This window comes from Ovis aries, chromosome 17 (assembly GCF_016772045.2).
Source record: "Ovis aries strain OAR_USU_Benz2616 breed Rambouillet chromosome 17, ARS-UI_Ramb_v3.0, whole genome shotgun sequence".
Taxonomy (NCBI): Eukaryota; Metazoa; Chordata; class Mammalia; order Artiodactyla; family Bovidae; genus Ovis; species Ovis aries.
This window is the reverse complement of record NC_056070.1, coordinates 38838563-38858578: the sequence shown is the minus strand read 5'-3', so window position 1 is coordinate 38858578 and position 20016 is coordinate 38838563.

Here is a 20016-nt window from a genome sequence, read left to right as displayed (position 1 = left end):
TGAAAAGTTTTTTTTCTTACACAATCTTTGCTAAAAGAATCACTTAGTCTACTAACAATCTTTTATTCTCTGTTGAAAGTAAATTTATGTATTTTACCACTTTTTGTAATAGTTTCATCTTGTCTTTATCCAAATTGTACTCCTTTGGCACTTATCAAATTGTGAACTATACTATGATTATTAGATCCATTTATAGGAAAAATATGCTTCATATGTTCACTGTCAACTTTAAAAAACAACCAAATTTGTTCTTTATTTTTATTTGGTGAATAATTTATTATTAAAACACATTTAATATTAATTTATTTAACTTATTTCTTTATATAGCTCATGCAATTTTTATGTCATAATATATATTCACAGTTCATATTGTCACAGAAATTATTCAAAAGTATCTCATAGTATTTGTATCTTAACTTACCTCACTTCTACATTTTTTTTCCTGAGAAAATTCATTTTGTCACCTACTGGTCAACTGTGGCCACTTTACCTCATTCTCTAATTCAGCTGTTTGCGCTTTTGCTCTCCTGGACTCATTATATCTCTAAGTTACTTCTTTTGCTAATTGTAGTATGTCTAAATTTTTTCAAAGCTTAATTTTTCAAATGTATTTATTTAAGTTTTAATCCAAACACTCAGTATTCTATCAATTTTTAACAATTACATTGTCTCACACAGTTTGTACACAGAAGCATCAAATTTACAATGACCAGGTCTCTGACAGGAATTTGTGCCAGATTTCATCAGATGAACCATATTTATTAGTTTTTTTATTTTTTTGTTTAGTCACTCAGTCATATTCCACTCTTCTGCAACCTCATGGACTGTAGCCCATCAGGCTCCTCTGTCCACGAGACTTCCCAGGCAAGAATACTGGCTTGGTTTACCATTTTCTTCTCCAAGAAAACTTTCAGAAGTAGGGATTGAACTTGTGTCTCCTGCATTGCAGGCAAATTCTCTAGTACTGAGCCTGAGGAAATCTATATATTAATATAACACAATCAAATTAAATAATTAGAAATATAAATGGAGTCTTATTTGGACATGTTCAGTGTAAAAATGGGTAGACTCTGAGATCTAGACTTGACAATAACAAACTATATTTCATTTTAAAAGACAAATAATAATCTGTTTGTCTTCAAAAGTGTGTGAACAAAGAACTTCCAGATTAACAAGTTGTATTTAGGAAAGTCAGAGGAACCAGAGATCAAATTGCCAATATGTGCCGGATCATAGAAAAAGCAAGGGAATTCCAGAAAAACACCTACTTCTGCCGGTAAAGTATCTGCCCGCAATGCGGGAGACCCGGGTTCCATCCCTGGGTTGGGAAGATCCCCAGGAGAAGGAAATGGTAACCCACTCCAGTATTCTTGCCTGGAAAATCCCATGGATAGATGACCCTGATAGGCTACAGTCCATGGGGTCACAAAGAGTCGGACACGACTCCACGACTTCACTTCCTGCTTCATGGACTATGCTAAAATCTTTGTGTGGATCACAACAAACTGTGGAAAATTCTGAAAGAGATGGGAATACCAGACCACCTTACCTGCCTCCTAAGAATTCTATATGCAGGTCAAGAAGGAACAGTTAGAACTAGACATGTAACAATGAACTGATTCAAAACTGGGAAAGGGGTATATCAAGACTATATATTGTCACCATGCTTATTTAATCTCTATGCAGAGTACCTCATGAGAAATGTCAGGATGGATAAAACACAATCTGGAATCGAGATTTCTGGAAGAAATATCAATAACCTCAGACACGCAGATGGCACCACCCTTATGGCAGAACGTGAAGAGGAACTGAAGATCCTCTTGATGACAGTGAAATTGGGGATTGAAAAGAAGTGGCTTAAAACTCAGCATTCGAAAAACAAAGATCATGGCATCTGGTCCCATCACTTCATGGCAAATAAGTGGGGAAACGACGGGAACAGTGAAAAACTTTATTTTCTTGGGCTCCAAAATCATTGCAATTGGGGACAGTAGGCATGAAATTAAAAGACACTTGCTCCTTGGAAGAAAAACTATGACAAACCTAGACTGTGTATTCATAAGCAGAGGCATTACTTTGCCAATAAAGTCTCATATAATCAAAGCTATGGTTTTCCAGTAGTCATGTACAGATGTGAGAGCTGAACCATCAAGTAAGCTGAGCACTGAAGAAGTGGTGCCTTCAAACTGTCATGCTGGAAAAGACTTTTGACAGTCCTTTGGACTGCAGGAAATCAAGCCAGTCAATCCTAAAGGAATTCAACCCTGATTATTCATTGGAAGGAATGATGTTGAAACTGAAGCTCCAATACTTTGGCCACCTGACGCAAAGAGCCAACTCATTGGAAAAGACCCTGATGCTGGGAAAGATTAAAGGCAGGAGGAGAAGAGGATGACAGAGAGATGGTTGGATGGCATCACCAACTCAATGGACATGGGTTTGAGCAAACTCTAGAAAATATTAATGACAGGGAAGCCTGGCATGCTGCAGTGCATGGAGTCGCAAAGAATTGGACAAGACTGAGAGACTGAACAACAGCAAATTTACTATGTTTCTTATGAAACAGGAAAAAACATCTGGCAAAATGATATTTTTAATACATAATAGCATTTTTACTGAAAATCAGTATTATTAACATGTTGAAAAAATTTTTTTCATAGTGGTTAATCTCATGCATATAAATATAACTATACCATCTATATTTCATTTTTTTGCAAACATGAAGTAATTGATTTTAGGAATTTCTTCCTCCTTAATTTTTTTTCCCTTTTATAGCCTATCCATAAACTTACAAGTGCTGCAAATAGCTGGTTCATCTTTCTTGTAGACCTTTCATTAAAATGCATAACTTATTTTGAAAGGATAGATTGTAATGGCCATTGCAGACTTGACTAATGACATATACTGATGAGGATATAAGCTAGCAAAGTCACCAAATTAATACTTTGCAAGAGGATTATAATGAGCAGCATTAACATGTTGGAGTTTTATGAATTTCCAAGGGAGTTTTTGTGTTTGGCAATAGTCATGCAAAGAAAAATACTTTAAATATTTTTTCATTTAGTTTAAAATGAAATGCAGAAAGATATATCTAAACAAGAAGAAAAAAGACTCATCAAACGGAATCATAATCTAAAAAAAAAAAATCAAAGTTAGTCATGAGAGCCATAAAATTTCCTTTTATATAAAATTGGTTTTCCATTATCTCTGGCTTCACTGATCACTATACAGGTGAGGTTATTGCTTTTTCAGTTTTATTAATAAACCTATTAGTACATAAATAGCCTTCTGGCCTTTCCTAAACAAATGGAAAATGAAATTGTTTCATTATCCCCAGGGTTTCATGCACTCCTGTTTATAGAACTATACCTGAAATAATGTTTCTGGTTACGAGAAAATGTTTATCTTGAAGACTTTTCAAATTGGATTCTATATTTCTGTAATTCTTTATATTTTATAATCAGAAATGAAATATTATTTGAAGTCCTGCTATAGTTTATAAAGAAAATCTTTAAAAATTATTACAGGCAATTTCAAACAAAGGGTAAAGCATGAGTTCTGTGTAATGGCAAAACAAGAAATATGAGAATAGGCATTTGGTGTCAAACAAGGGATATTTTATTATAGTGCAAGGATATTTCATGGAGTTGAGTATTTTAATTTTCAAATGGTCTTCAAATCAAGAAAATAAGAAAGTAGCAACTATAGGCCAGGCCTAATAACATGTGCTAGAAAATGAAAGACAAATAATGCTGCATCCCATTCATCCATTGCTTCATACAAGATAAGCCTAAATATTCCTCAACCAAGAAGGTACCTGTCACCTGCCCTAAAACCTAGAATTATTCCTTAGTCTTTACATACAGAATATAATTCCTTATTTGCCGCAGATTGGTTCATTGCATTCACTGTTGCTGTGTCAAATCGCCTAGGTTGCAACATTAGTCAGAAAGATACCAATGATGAATTTAAAAGTGGTGATCCTTTTGTTCCTACTTTGTGTCCATAACTGCATGATTATACCAAGCTAAAGTTAATTGAACATCCTTTTAAGATACTGAATTTCATAGGACTCGATGAAATTGCAAAAATAGCAAGCAAGTGAAAAAGCGAGGAAGTGAAAAAGCACAGGTCTAAAGAGTTAGCTTGATGGCTGACCTGTCATTCACTGTATGAGAAAAAGAAAACTGTTGGTTGGTTGAATAATAAAATATAATGGAATAAGACAAAGTGGTCATTGCAATTAAGCAGTTCTAAACTCCATACTTCAGAATGGATTGTTTGAAATGATTAAAGACAAAACCATTCTTGTTGATTCTTTGAAAACAGTGATACTCATCTGTACAACTCCAACCCTGAGTTCAGTGCTTGACAGTTGAAGTGCACTAAAATTTTTGTTGAATGAATGAACAATTAATTAATAAAAATGAATATATGTGTGTTCTAAAATATCACACAAATGAACTTATCTACAAAGCAGAAACAGACCCATAGATGCAGAGAACAGACTGTTGTTTGCTAAGGGGAAGGAATGAATTGAGAGTTTGGGACTAATAGATGCAAACTATTACGTATAAAATAGATAAACAGTAAGGTTCTACTGTATAGCATATAGGCATATGGAACTATACTCAATATCCTGTGATAAACCATAATGGAAAAGAGTATGAAAAATAATATATATATGTATAACTAAATCACTTTTTCAAGAAATTAACACAGCATTGTAAATCAATTGCACAGAAATTTAAAGAGAAATGATTATAGCCATGATCCAAAGGATGAAATTTTTTCCTTTAAAAGACAGTTCATTTTGTTCATATTTATTGAGGAAATTTTGTATTAGATTACTTTATATAAAGTTATATAGGTCAGCATTCCTCAGCCTTATTGGAACCAGAGACTGGTTTCACAGAAGACCTTTATTCCAAGTTCCCAGCAGGGAGAGGATGGTTTCAGGATAATTCAAGAGCATTACATTTATCGTGCATTTTATTATTATTACCTCAGCTCCACCTCAGACCATCAGACATTAGATCTTGGCGGTTGGGGACCCCTGATACCGGTGACTTAAAACCAATAAAATGCCTTAAACAATAAGATGTTTAAGATTATTGCATCCTAATTGAAAAGCTAAAGCCTAAATTATTTAAATCCTAAGTCAGTTAGGCTCTCATATAACATATATAATGTGGAAATGAAAAGATACAGACTAAATGGCAAAACATCCCTGTTGTGGCTTACCTAAAGATTACTATTTTCAGTGCTCTCAGCCCTTCAGAGAGATTCTGCCAAACACAGGTTTAAGATTCCTGTCTAGCATCAGAAATCATATAGATCATAATTTTCTCTATGAAATTTCTACAGAACTGTAGGGAAGGTTTTCTTAGAAATTAAGGTTGTGTATTTCCCATAGTGATGTACTGAATGCCTAATAAATTATCCAAAAATATTCATTCAGTTCAGTTCAGTTCAATTCAGTGGCTCAGTCATGTCCGACTCTTTGTGACCCCATAAATCGCAGCACACGAGGCCTCCCTGTTCATTACCAACTCTCAGCATTTTATTAATGAAAAATTAGGATCATAAGAATGAACTACTTTGCTTTTATAAGTGTACAATTATTAAATACCAGATATACAATTGGTAATAAAAAATAATATATTTGGGATAATGAAAACATGAAAAATTTATGTTTGAAGATAGTCTGAATACATTCAATTCACTTGTGGCATATAGGATATTGTGCTTTTTGTATTTATTACTGTAAGTGTTCACATAAGAATCAGGGTAACCTCCGGGTTGCCTTGCCATGTTCTGGTGTCTGTCTTGTGTGTTTTTATATCTACAGTCAATGAAAAGAAACATTAGACACATACCACGTTCTGTGATACTCATCCTCATACAATAAGAACTACAATATTAGTTATATATGAAGGAAAATACCCTTTTCCACTTCTAAATATGAACTCTCGGTGTTAAAGGTCAATGTTTTCTTAATTCATTTTTAGAATGCTTTCATAAACATTTCCCAGCATAACTACTTTCCTGAAAGGTGCTGCCTCCTGAATTTAGGAAGGACATGATTCATTGAAATGGTAATTTACCAAATGTTCAGTTATTGTATCTACTTATCAATATTCCTTTAGAATGCCTGCAGGAGATGCAGTGTTTCATTTTCTAGTCCCAAGGGACAGCAGGCAATTTATGCATAATAACTATCTGTTACATTTCTCTAACACAGTCACTTTGCTTGTAAATAATAACTGTGTTTTACTTATAGAAATGTTTACCAGGATATTAACAATTTGTTAAAGCCCTGACATGAAGAATGTAAAATAATATAAGTCAATTTGAAAACCTATAATTTCAAGTGATACAGTTTTACCACTCTTCTCAGTCAAGGTAGGATAAAGCAACTTTCCTGTCAGAGATGATTGGATAATGTGATACATTACCTGATTACCAAATGATTCTGGGAAAACAACCCATTTCTCTATATTAATCTGACTTGTTTAGTGTTCTTCCTCTCTGTGCATTCAGATGAGGTGCTTGACACCAACCTAATTCTTTTTTATGTGCATTGGCTGTTTTTTTACATCATTTTTTCCTAAACTGCTTAAATAATGACAGTTTTGCAAAGTTCTGAATAGTTTTCCAAATGTCTTGAATTTTAATTTGGTGCATTTTCCTTCATGACTATCTGTGTGGGTGGAAACAAGAAATAGGAAAATTTGCAACTTGGTGAATTTCTATAATATGCCGTAATATCTGAAAGTGGCTGATATCATGTTGTATTTATATGGCATCTTGCATTAGGTACTTTTCACATATTTTATTGTTATTTTTCAATTATTAATTTTTTTAGAAAAGGAAATTAGCAACACAGAAGAAATAGACAATTCAATTTTGCATGGTCAGAGAATGAATAGCAAATACTAGACAAATGTCTTTTCTGAGGTTTTGAAACATTTGCTTGAGAAAGGTAGAAATCACCTGTCTATTGTTGAATACAAGAACTTTCATATATTGTGCTGAACTTGTCCCAAATTTCTAAGGATTCATACCTTATGTTTCATGAGATACAAGTGTATAGCCTTTTATCTGAGTTCAAGTCAGTCAACTGTCTCAACACACTGTAATATATCCCTGTCACTAGAATGCCAAGTAAGGACTTGGATGTTCTTTCTTATTTTACAGATTTGTTGTTGATGTTATAACAGTTTTACTCATGACCCTAGCTGTTCTAACGTTCTTTTCCAGTGGTAGAAGTGAAAATTCCAATAGACTTTATTTGCATCATACAACATAGATTTTTTGTCTCAAAGGAAACTTTAATGGCCTTATTGTTTAGCTCTCTGAATGTGGAAATGGAGGCACCAATAGGTTCGATACAGGATATAGGATGCTTGGGGCTGGGGCACTGGGATAACCCAGAGAGATGATATGGGGAGGGTGGTGGGAGGAGGGTTCAGGATTGGGAACTCATGTACATCTGTGGTGGGTTCATGTCAATGTATGGCAAAACCAATACAGTATTGTAAATTAAAAAATAAATAAATAAAAAAATCAAAGAGGAATTTGATGGGAGAATTATAAATGCAAAGGATATTCTTATGCTGCTTTTCTAAAATATAAATGTTCCTCTTCAAACTCCACAATTGCTTAATTTAACCTTGACCACTTTCATCATAGGGCTTCCCTAGTGGCTCAGATGGTAAAGAATCTGCCTGCAAGTCAGGAGACCTGGGTTCAATCCTTGGGTCTGGAAGATCCCCTGGGGAAGAAAATGGCTATCCACTCCAAAATTCGTGCCTGGAGAATTCCAGGAACAGAGGAGCTTGGTGGGCTATCATCCATGGGGTGCAAATAGCTGGACATGACTGAACAACTAACACACTTTCATCATACCACAAGAGTTATTTTTGTTTTTTAAAGCTAGTAATGACATAGGTTTCCTTGTGATTGGCTTGTTATTTGACTACTAAACTTTCTCTTTCTTGCTTTCTTCTACATGGAGATTGAATTCTCTTGCTTGATTTTCTACCCTTGTCATATTTTTCAAGTACTGTTTCTTACATTCTATTTTTTGGATGTTTTCTTCTGAATCACTGACCTTGATCTCTGGCTTGGATTTTTATCTATTTATTCAGCTTATTGGATCTTCCCTGGTGGCTCAGACGGTAAAGCGTCTGCCTACAATGCCTATCATGTGGGAGACTCAGGTTCAGTCCCTGGGTCAGGAAGATCTCCTGGAGAAGGAAATGGCAACCCACTCCAGTATTCTTGCTTAGAAAATCCCATGGATGGTGGAACCTGGTAGTCCACAGACCATGGGGTCTCAAAGAACTGGACATGACTGAGCAACTTCACTTTCTTTCGTGGATTCAGCTTATGTTCAGTTGCCTCTATGTGTAGGCCAGAATAGTGCTTTGCTTTTGTTTTTGTTTTTTTTTTCATTTTCCTTTTCTTTGTTTTTTTTTTTTTTTTTAATTTTAAAATCTTTAATTCTTACATGCATTCCCAAACATGAACCCCCCTCCCACCTCCCTCCCCAAAACATCTCTCTGGGTCATCCCCATGCACCAGCCCCAAGCATGCTGCATCCTGCGTCAGACATAGACTGGCGATTCAATTCACATGATAGTATACATGTTAGAATGTCATTCTCCCAAATCATCCCACCCTCTCCCTCTCCCTCTGAGTCCAAAAAGTCCATTATACACATCTGTGTCTCTTTCCCTGTCTTGCATACAGGGTCGTCATTGCCATCTTCCTAAATTCCATATATATGTGTTAGTATACTGTATTGGTGTTTTTCTTTCTGGCTTACTTCACTCTGTATAATCGGCTCCAGTTTCATCCATCTCATCAGAACTGATTCAAATGAATTCTTTTTAATGGCTGAGTAATACTCCATTGTGTATATGTACCACTGCTTTCTTATCCATTCATCTGCTGATGGACATCTAGGTTGTTTCCATGTCCTGGCTATTATAAACAGTGCTGCGATGAACATTGGGGTACATGTGTCTCTTTCAATTCTGGTTTCCTCGGTGTGTATGCCCAGAAGTGGGATTGCTGGGTCATAAGATAGTTCTATTTGCAATTTTTTAAGGAATCTCCACACTCTTCTCCATAGTGGCTGTACTAGTTTGCATTCCCACCAACAGTGTAGGAGGGTTCCCTTTTCTCCACACCCTCTCCAGCATTTATTGCTTGCAGATTTTTGGATCGCAGCCATTCTGACTGGTGTGAAGTGGTACCTCATTGTGGTTTTGATTTGCATTTCTCTAATAATGAGTGATGTTGAGCATCTTTTCATGTGTTTGTTAGCCATCCGTATGTCTTCTTTGGATAAATGTCTGTTTAGTTCTTTGGCCCATTGTTTGATTGGGTCGTTTATTTTTCTGGAATTGAGCTGCAGAAGTTGCTTGTATATTTTTGAGATTAGTTGTTTGTCAGTTGCTTAATTTGCTATTATTTTCTCCCATTCAGAAGGCTGTCTTTTCACCTTGCTTATATTTTCCTTTGTTGTGCAGAAGCTTTTAATTTTAATTAGATCCCATTTGTTTATTTTTGCTTTTATTTCCAGAATTCTGGGAGGTGGATCATAGAGGATCCTGCTGTGATTTATGTCTGAGAGTGTTTTGCCTATGTTCTCCTCTAGGAGTTTTATAGTTTCTGATCTTACATTTAGATCTTTAATCCATTTTGAGTTTATTTTTGTGTGCGGTGTTAGGAAGTGATCTAGTTTCATTCTTTTACAAGTGTTTGACCAGTTTTCCCAGCACCACTTGTTAAAGAGATTGTCTTTACTCCATTGTATATTCTTGCCTCCTTTGTCAAAGATAAGGTGTCCATATGTGTGTGGATTTATCTCTGGGCTTTCTATTTTGTTCCATTGATCTATATGTCTGTCTTAGAGCACTTTATTGAGGCATGATTAACATAACATGCAAAAGGCTGCACATACTAATGTACACAGTTTGAAGAGGTTGGAGGTAAGTATACAGTTGTGAAGTTGTCATCACAATGATTACTATAAACCTATTACTGCCAAAAGTTTCCTCTTGCCCTCTTTATTTATTTATTTCTATAGAATAAGAGCATCTAACATAAGGGATAACTTCTTAGAAAATCTTAAAGCGGACAGCATAGTATTGTTCATTGCAATTACTGTGCTGTCCAGTAAATCTCTATGACCTACTCACCTTGTTATAAATGAGACTTTGTACTGCAGATAGTGATTGCAGCCATGAAATTAGAAGATGCTTACTCCTTGGGAGAAAAGTTATGATCAACATAGACAGCATATTCAAAAGCAGAGACATTACTTTGCCAACAAAGGTCTATCTAGTCAAAGCTATGGTTTTTCCAGGGGTCATGTATGGATGTGAGAGGTGGACTGTGAAGAAAGCTGAGTGCCAAAGAATTAATGCTTTTGAACTGTGGTGTTGGAGAAGACCCTTGAGAGTCCTTTGGACTGCAAGGATATCCAATCAGTCCATTTTAAAGGAGATCAATCCTGGGTGTACTTTGGAAGGACTGATGCTAAAGTTGAAACTCCACTATTTTGGCCACCTCATGCGAAGAAGTGACTCATTGGAAAAGACCCTGATACTGGGAGGGATTGAGGGCAGAAGGAGAAGGGGACAACAGAGGATGAGATGGTTGGATGACATCACCGACTTGATGGACATGAGTTTGAGTAAGTTCCAGGAGTTGGTGGTGGACAGGGAAGCCTGGAGCGATGCAATCCAAAGAGTTGGACATGACTGGGTGACTGAACTGAAATGAGCTGAATTGAGAAACCAATCAGCCTGAGAAATAACTAACAAGCCTGAGAAAACTTAAGCTACAAGTTAGTTTTGGGAAGCTTAGCTCACCATGCAATTGATATGGATCTAGGTGTAGCCCTTGTTCTGATATCAGATGCCCTAAATATCAAACCTGGGTTTGAGAAAATTGCAATTTTTTTCCTTGGTGACTTTATGTCCCTTTAAGGATAAAAGCTTTAGCAAGTAAGTAGATGATGTTTTCCTGTGAGGAGGCCTGAAAAAGAGAGAAAAGAACCAAATCATCCACATATTGCAGCAAATTAGAAGCCCTAGGGAACTTTATATCATCTAGATCAGCCTTCAGAATTTGTGAGAAATAAGAAGGATTCTCAGTAAATCCCTGAGGCATTATTGCCTAGGTAAACTGCTTTTCTTCCAAAGTGAAGGCAAAAAGGTATTGGCAAACTTCATCAATAAGAATACTAGAGAATGCACTGCATAAATCAATTATAGCAAAGAATTTGCTTCCAGTGGGAATGGATTTTAGCAGGGTATGAGATTAGGAATAAAAAGGTGTCAAAGGATAACAATGTTCTTTATTGCTGAGAGGTCTTAGACAAACCTCTGCCCTCAGATTTTCTCATTGCTAAATGGGAGTGCTATATGGGTAATGATAATCTTCTATTATGGGCCTTATATCTTGAAAAATTTCTTTACATCATATTGAATAATTCTTACGAGAGGATATAAGGGATCTGTTCGAATCCTGATAGGAGGTGTGCTGTGAATTCTGCCCATATTAGTTGTAAATGTTGCCCTTAAGGAGGGTGGTAGCAGATTCAAAAGGTGAATGATGAGTATTTCCACTATCAGTTCTAGCACCATCAGAGACAGAATAAGTAAAAAAAAAAAAAAGTCAAAGGGTCACTTAAGTCACCTTGTTGTGTACCTTGATGACCACCATCAGGTTGAAGAGCTATATCCCTCTTTGGGAGAAACAAATCTAAGTCCTGGCCTAATAAGGGGATGTGTGTGCCTGTGCTCTGTCACTTCAGTCGTGTCCGACTCTTTGCGACCCCATGGACTGTAGCCTGGAAGGCTCTTCTGTCCATGGGATTCTCCAGGCAAAAATACTGAAGTGGATTGCCATTTCTTCCTCCAGGGGTATCTTCTCAACACAGGGATCTAACCCAAGTCTCCAGTGTCTCCTGCCTTACAAGCAGATTCTTTACTTTTCAAGCAATCAGTGGCAGAAGAACTCAGAGAAAAGAGCATGCATCTCTCAAAGGGCCTAAACAAAATAGTATTGGTTCAGAGTTAGGAACCTCTGGAGGTTCACTAGAGAGCCCCACTACTGGAACTGTTCCAGTCCTCTGAGGTGGGGGCTGCTTTATAGTAATGAGGTTGAGTACCAAGAGTGTGACTCTGGTGTCATCTAGGACTGGAAGAGCTCATCACCAATCTGGACAAATATTTCCCCAGACCAACTGAGAGGAAGGATTCAGATGAGGCCCTGCAGTTCCTCACAGCCTCACTACTGAGAATTCGGAGAATGTTGGCAAGTCCAGTTAGAAGGCTGAAAGTGCCAGGTTTTTTAAAATTTGTAATAATGTCTTCCTCAGTGGTGGCTCTTTGCAATAACAGAAGAACCTAGGAGAGTTTTGATTTTATTTAAGGTCTTTCACTTGCTTCAGTTGAAGATTAAAAATATTGGTAGACTCTGTCTATCCAAATCTTCCAATTTATCCCTTACCTCAGACCCACTACTATATATAAAATAAGTAACTAATAAGGATGTACTGCATAGCATATGGAACAATACTCTGTAATGACCTATATGGGAAAAGAATATTTAAAAGAGTGGATATATGCATTTGTATAACAGAATCACTTGGCTAAACTAACACAATATTGTAAAATGGTTATATCCCCCAAAATTTAAAATAAAAAGTAACAGTCAAAAAAATTTTGGTGGTTTTCTTTTGAGATGACTCATCTAGATTATGAGAGAGGTGGTTTGACAAAGTAACTGACTCGGGAGTGAACATAGCTTTTCCATTCCTTCCTTGTCATTTTTACTAGAAGATCAGACTTTTCTTTAATAATAATCTGAAGTTGATTGAAATAACTATGAATATATTCATCAAGTTTTGTATGCAAACCTGAGTTTTGTTCTGATTAACAGTCTTCAGAAAAGCCCTAGGAATTTGCTCATTGAAATTGCCTAGCAATTTCCTGAGCCTAATCATAGAAGTTAGCAACTGGTCTCCCAGGTATAGTTTTAGAGACCTGTCAGGACTTTCCCAATTAGTGATTTTTATCCAAAGCTGGACCTGGGCTTCACTGACAAGCATATAAAGCAGCTAATATAAGCAAGAGAAAGCACGTTGATACATTAGAATGACTATATTAAATTCTGTAGGAAATCTGTAAGGGTCTTTTGTTACTTTGTGAAAATCGTTGTTATAACAAGGGTTTGTCCTCTGGATCCTCAGAAGGTTTCATTTTAACTGGATAGATTCCTATGGATTTAGGGGAAATGGGGGCTGAGATGAGTTTCAAAGAAAAAGGGAAATTTGATGAGAAAATTAAGATGGGGGATCTGTCAGTATAGAGAAGGTATAATTGGTGTAGAAGAAAAAAAAAAAAGAGAAAGATGGATCTGGAGTGGCACCTGAGGCAAAGGATCTGGTGAGAGGAGCTTGAGGCTTTGGAAGGTATCTTTTCTTTCTTTGTGTGTGTGTTTTGTTTGTTTGTTTTGCCTTAGTTCATCTTAAAAGTTTATTTTGCAGAGAGGCAATTCAAGGTTCACGATAACATTTAGAAGCTTCAAAATATCGACTGACATATCATGCCATTCAGTTTGGGAAATTTTAGATCTATGGTAGTGCAGTCAATTTTAAGAAAAGTAAGTTTGGGGATTTAAAACATTCCTTATTGAGGCCACTGATAGTTCAAACTGACTTTAGTTGTCTGTTCATTTAGTAAATGTGCATGAGAAAGAATCACAGTTATTAAACTAAACTCAACTGGGGCCCCTGTAGGTGGGGTGTACTCAAAATATTCAGATAACTGTTATCTTATTTGGAGTTCCTTTTTATCTCTAGATTAAAAGAATAATTTTCAAACAGCCTAAATAGCTTGCAACTCAAACATCCTGTAAGCCTAATACCATCCAGTTCTAAGGGGACAGGCTGTTCCCAAAGTAGCCAAGCTGAAGTCTGCTCAAAACAGCTGTGATCAGTTCAGTTCAGTTCAGTTCAGTTGCTCAGTCGTGTCCGACTATTTGGGACCCCATGAATCGCAGCACGCCAGGCCTCCCTGTCCATCACCAACTCCCGGAGTTCACTCAGACTCATGCCCATCGAGCCAGTGATGCCATCCAGCCATCTCATCCTCGGTTGTCCCCTTCTCCTCCTGCCCCCAATCCCTCCCAGCAGCAGAGTCTTTTCCAATGAGTTAACTCTTCGCATGAGGTGGCCAAAGTACTGGAGTTTCAGCTTTAGTATCATTCCTTCCAAAGAAATCCCAGAGCTGATCTCCTTCAGAATGGATTGGTTGGATCTCCTTGCAGTCCAAGGGACTCTCAAGAGTCTTCTCCAGCACCACAGTTCAAAAGCATCAACTTTTTGGTTCTCAGCTTTCTTCACAGTCCAACTCTCACATCCATACATGACCACTAGAAAAACTATAGCCTTCACTAGACAGACCTTTGTTGGCAAAGTAATGTCTCTGCTTTTCAATATTCTATCTAGGTTGATCATAACTTTTCTTCCAAGGAGTAAGCGTCTTTTAATTTCATGGTTGCAGTCACCATCTACAGTGATTTTGGAGTCCCCCAAAATAAAGTCTGCCACTCTGTCCACTGTTTCCCCACCTATTTCCCATGAAGTGATGGGACCAGATGCCATGATCTTAGTTTTCTGAATGTTGAACTTTAAGCCAACTTTTTCACTCTCCACTTTCACTTTCATCAGAGGCTTTTAGTTCCTCTTCACTTTCTGCCATAAGGGTGGTGTCACCTACATATCTGAGGTTATTGATATTTCTCCTGGCAATCTCGATTCCAGCTTGTGCTTCTTCCATCCCAGCGTTTCTCATGATGTACTCTGCATGTAAGTTAAATATGCAGGGTGACAATATCAGACATAAATATACATATTAAGTTACTTGTCTTCTTATCATGAGTTATAATATGTAAGAGTTTATAATATATGGGTTCTTTATATATTTTTGAGACAAGTATCTCTTCAGATAAATTATTTTCAAATATTTTCATCCATTTAGTGGGATGAATTTTCATTGGCTTTCTTAGAATTTTCTGTGTAAACAAACATGTCATCTGCAACTAGAAACAAATTTTATTTTTCTTTCCAAATGAATATTTTAATTCTTTTCTTCTTAAATTGCCCTTGTTAGAACTTCCAGAATAATGTGTCAGAGTAGAGAGAGCATATGTTCTTTTTTTGTTCCTAGTTTTAAGGAGAAAGATCAAGCATTTCATCAATAAATATAATGTTAGCTTTGAGTCTTTCATATATATATTTTTTGGTAGATCTAGTTAAAGAAGTTCCCTTTTATTCCTAATTTGTTAACATGTTTTTATCATGAATGGGTCTTGGGATTTTGTCAAATTCTGTTTTTGTGTCTGATAAGAGGGCCATGTGTGTCTTGTTTTCTATTCTGTTGATGTGCTACATCAGCATATGTGATTTTTGGATGTTCTACCAACCTTGCATTCTAGAATATATCCTGCTTGATCATTTTGTTTGGTGCTCCTGCTAAGTCACTTCAGTCGTGTCCGTCTCTGTGTGACCCCAAAGACAGCAGCCCACCAGGCTCCCCCGTCCCTGGGAGTCTCCAAGCAAGAATACTGGAGTGTGTTGCCATTTCCTTCTCCAATGCATGAAAGTGAAAAGTGAAAGTGAAGTCACTCAGTCGTGTCTGACTCAGTGACCCCATGGACTGCAGCGCACCAGGTTCCTCCATCCATGGGATTTTCCAGGCAAGAGTACTGGAGTGGGGTGCCATTGCCTTCTCCGATCATTTTGTATAATTGCATTTATATGTTGCTGGATTTGCTTCGTTAGTATTTTATGGAAAATTTTTATGTTTATATTTATAAGAAATATTGGTCTATAGTTATATTTTCTTGTGGTGTCTTTCTCTGTTTTTTTTTAATTTTTTTATTTTTTAAAATTAATTAATTTTTTTATTTTTAAATTTTAAAATCTTTAATTCTTACATGACAATAATGGCTCTTACAAGTTACAGTAATTTCTTTTTCTTGACTAGGAAAGAAAACTGCATGCAATGTTGGTCTGATTGAATCTGAAAACAAGGTAACCCGGGTACATACTATACATCTCAAACTCTTTATTTTGATCAAGCAAATTATCTCTTATCAAATGATGGCCCGTTAATTTGAACAAAACCAGGATCATTGCCTAGTACAAATTCTTCTGCAGATGTAGCATGTCTGGAGTTATGACTTCTTTCTTGCCCTGTGCTAACTCAAGTAGAAGAAAGGATTAAGCATAGAGCATATTACAGAGTTGCTCATTTAAAATCCAATAACATTTTTGTTATAATAGAAGTTCATGGAATGATGGAAGTCTAATCATAAGTGTGATTGAAGATAAAAACGCCCATTAAGTAAAAGATGCCAGAGCTTCCCTGCTCTGACGCCCATAAATAAAAACCAAATCCACTTTATTTTGTTTGGGTGAAAATAAAAATGATTTTAAGTTGTAAAATGTGGATGCTTACAAGGAGTAAATACTCATAGTTGCCAAAATTTCTATTTCTGTTCTGTCAAACAAAATGTTTAATTTTGATGTCATATGTTTCTGAGGAATATAAATATTTATTTAACAAATACATTACTGACAACATTTTCTATTTTTTTTCTCAAATAGCACTCTAGAAATAACAAAGATTTAGCATTTTTATTTTTATTTTTTATTTTTTTTTAGTTTTCTATTTTTTTAATTTTAAAATCTTTAATTCTTACAGGCATTCCCAAACATTTTTAAATGTTCCTTTTTATTCAGGCCATGTACTTGCCAAATCAACTGTGTTAGTAGAGAGATTTTTTGGCTTAAATAGTTCTTGCTACACAGAATTTCATCTTGACAATATGTAAGCAATGCTATTGAGTAAACTAGGGGAAATCAAGAATCAAATTATGATTTCCTTTAATAGCAAAAATTTCAAAAGTTTCATCTTTGAAACTTATCTAAAGAGATGTACTGGTTTGAACAGACCTTAAATGTCCTGTAGATCTGCAGTCATTTTCCCCCTCTTTATGTAAAGCATATCATTATTGCAAAATATGCACATTCAGAAATGGAATTGAATTTTTCCAAATATGAATAATGGTATTTTTAAAGATCTATTTTCTAAGCCTGGCAATGTTTTCTAGGGACAATTGACGCTATGTGTAAAGGTTAATTCAAGAGAAATTTTACTCCTACCCTTGGTACCTTACATTTTTAGAAAAATAAAAGCCTTTTTTGCTTGTCTAGATGTCTCAAACTTTTGCTTCAAGTTACATGTGTAGATATAGTCTTTGCTGATCTGTGTTTACTACTGTTTTTGCTGTGCGCTCTAAGAGTATGATGTGTGATGTTGCCATTGCCCTAGAGAATTTTTTTTTATTGTCTACAGGATGTAGATAAATAATTTCCACAAAACAAGACCATGAATAGATTGAAAATTTTCTATTTAATATTGTTAAGATGCTTGGTTCCACAAACTATGTTATTTTCAAATATCTCATTAAACTAAAAAGACTACACTAAAAATCTGCTTTATCTAATGCTCATATTTTTTTTTAAAAAAGGTTTATAGCTCTGCTATAAATGTATTTAACAAATTTCTTTTTAAATCAATATTTTTGCACACAAGGATTAGGTATTTGAAGAGAAGGAGACTATGCATACATCATCTCTAAAACATCAAAGGACTTTTACTGGAGTGGAAGAAAATTAAGTATAAACTATGACAGAGAACAGTCATCAAAACTAACTGCGGCAATAGAGAAAAATATTCTTATTTTATGTATCATGTATTGGGTTGCTCTGGAAGTAATAAATACTGTTAAGTGCAGAAAAACTGGGAAACGTTTTGACTCTTATGCTTTTTACAGGCTAAAAGGTACATTTTTCTGCTATTTTTTTTTTTCCATACTACAAATGGTTGTCAATGAATAGACCTCAGTTTAAAACTAACCCAGATTTTCAGGCTCAAATTTTTCTTTGGCTCTGGGCTTGCTGTGATCACTATGTTCACTCTCCTAATTCATCCAATCATATGAACCTGGTAAATAAAAGCAATCAGGATTCATACTTAAGTTTTTGATTGTGTCACAGGCACAATAAGCTGTGACACAGGCAGCTTATCAATTATCTTAATTATCTACAATACAAACAATGGTGTGATAAAACCTTTTTGTTTTTATACGTGTATATGTCATCCAAATATTTTATATTTGTGCTTTTTAGAAAAAAGTTTGTACATCTCACAGATTAAAATACCTGCTAAGGGAGTATATAAGCCATGTGTTCTTTTTCATGCTTTTCCAGGGCTGCATGGTCGAGTTTATTTGATGTTGTTTCATTTGTCAACATAGTTTTCAATCCTAACAGATAATGATGATGTTTGCTTTAAAAGACATATACTTAATAAACAGAACTTCTCATATTTAAGCTGTAAATGAAAAAAAAATGTGTTTTTAGGGATGCAACTTCAGACATGAAAGATAAGGAATTCGTGATGAAAATACAGTTGTTTTAGGTCACTTCAGACATGAACTGAACTATAAGCTTTAGTTCTGATCCAATTCATAAATTCTGTACTTTTCAAATGAGGCATTTCTTAGAGTGTCTGATTAAGATACATCAAGGTAGCTAAGATAAGGAGGTTTATATACATAATACAAGTAACAAAAGGAGAATATTTTTTCTTTTACAAGTAAAAATGGAAAGGCCATACTTTCTACAAATGCACTCGTTTTAAAGTAGTAGCTTTATTTACACCTATGTGCGCACATGTTACCTGCGTGATGCACTCTTTTCTTATTGGATTATCAGTTCCAGTAAGCATTAAGCTGCATTATCATCTATTTTCATTTCTCCAGTCATGTTTATTTGATGGAGCTCCAAGTAAGTGATCTCTACTGCCTACCACTACTGGAAGGAAGAGAGAAATAGTTCCTTTTTATTAGTCCAAGATACACACATGTCGTATAGATACACACAACACCAAAGTGTACCTTTGCTTAATATTTCAGACAAGAAATCCAAGTCATGCAGAATAAGGATGACACATATCACTTAAGGACCAAATAAATGACCACAGCTTACTTTCACAATTTCATATTTTTACTATGCTCTGTTCACTCCTGCTCATTTTGTTTCTTTCCCCTCATTTGCTTCCGTTCTGTAAAATCAGTCCTTTTTCCTGGAATGCTACCTGTCCTATTTCTTCTGACCAACAACCCTACTCCTGCAGCCAGATCCTGTCCATTCTCAAGTGATGCAAACTTATTACCTCTTGCCACAGTACTGGATGGATTGCTCAGTCCTTTCCAATATCTGTTTTTGGACTAAAAGGAGAAGAAAATTTTAAGGCTTTAGAGCAGATGCAAAAACAAGAGACCTTAAAATGATCCTCAGTTGTGGGTTTTTTCAGGTTGCTATTTTTTCTTTGACTGTCTATGAAGTATTTACAAAAAAGTCTTCTTCTCATAAGGGTTATCTTTTTCTTAACCTGAAGATATAATGTGGTTGCCTATAAGAATCATGTCACAAATGCTAGCATAATTTTTTCCATATATTTATATATAAATATCACTCTCTGACCTTTGCAATTCTTCAAAACCTTCTGTTATCATTATTCATACTATTATTGAAGGCTGCATTGCCTGATTGCTCTTTCCTAATTCTTAGATCTTTCTCTGAATTATATATTACATCAGTTCAGTTCAGTTCAGTTCAGTTTCTCAGTCGTGTCTGACTCTTTGCGATCCCATGAATCGCAGCACGCCAGGCCTCCCTGTCCATCACCAGCTCCCAGAGTTCACCCAAACCCATGTCCATCGAGTCAGTGATGCCATCCAGGCATTTCATCCTCTGTTGTCCCCTTCTCCTCCTGCCCCCAATCCCTCCCAGCATCAGAGTCTTTCCAGTGAGTCAACTCTTCACATGAGGTGGCCAAAGTATTGGAGTTTCAG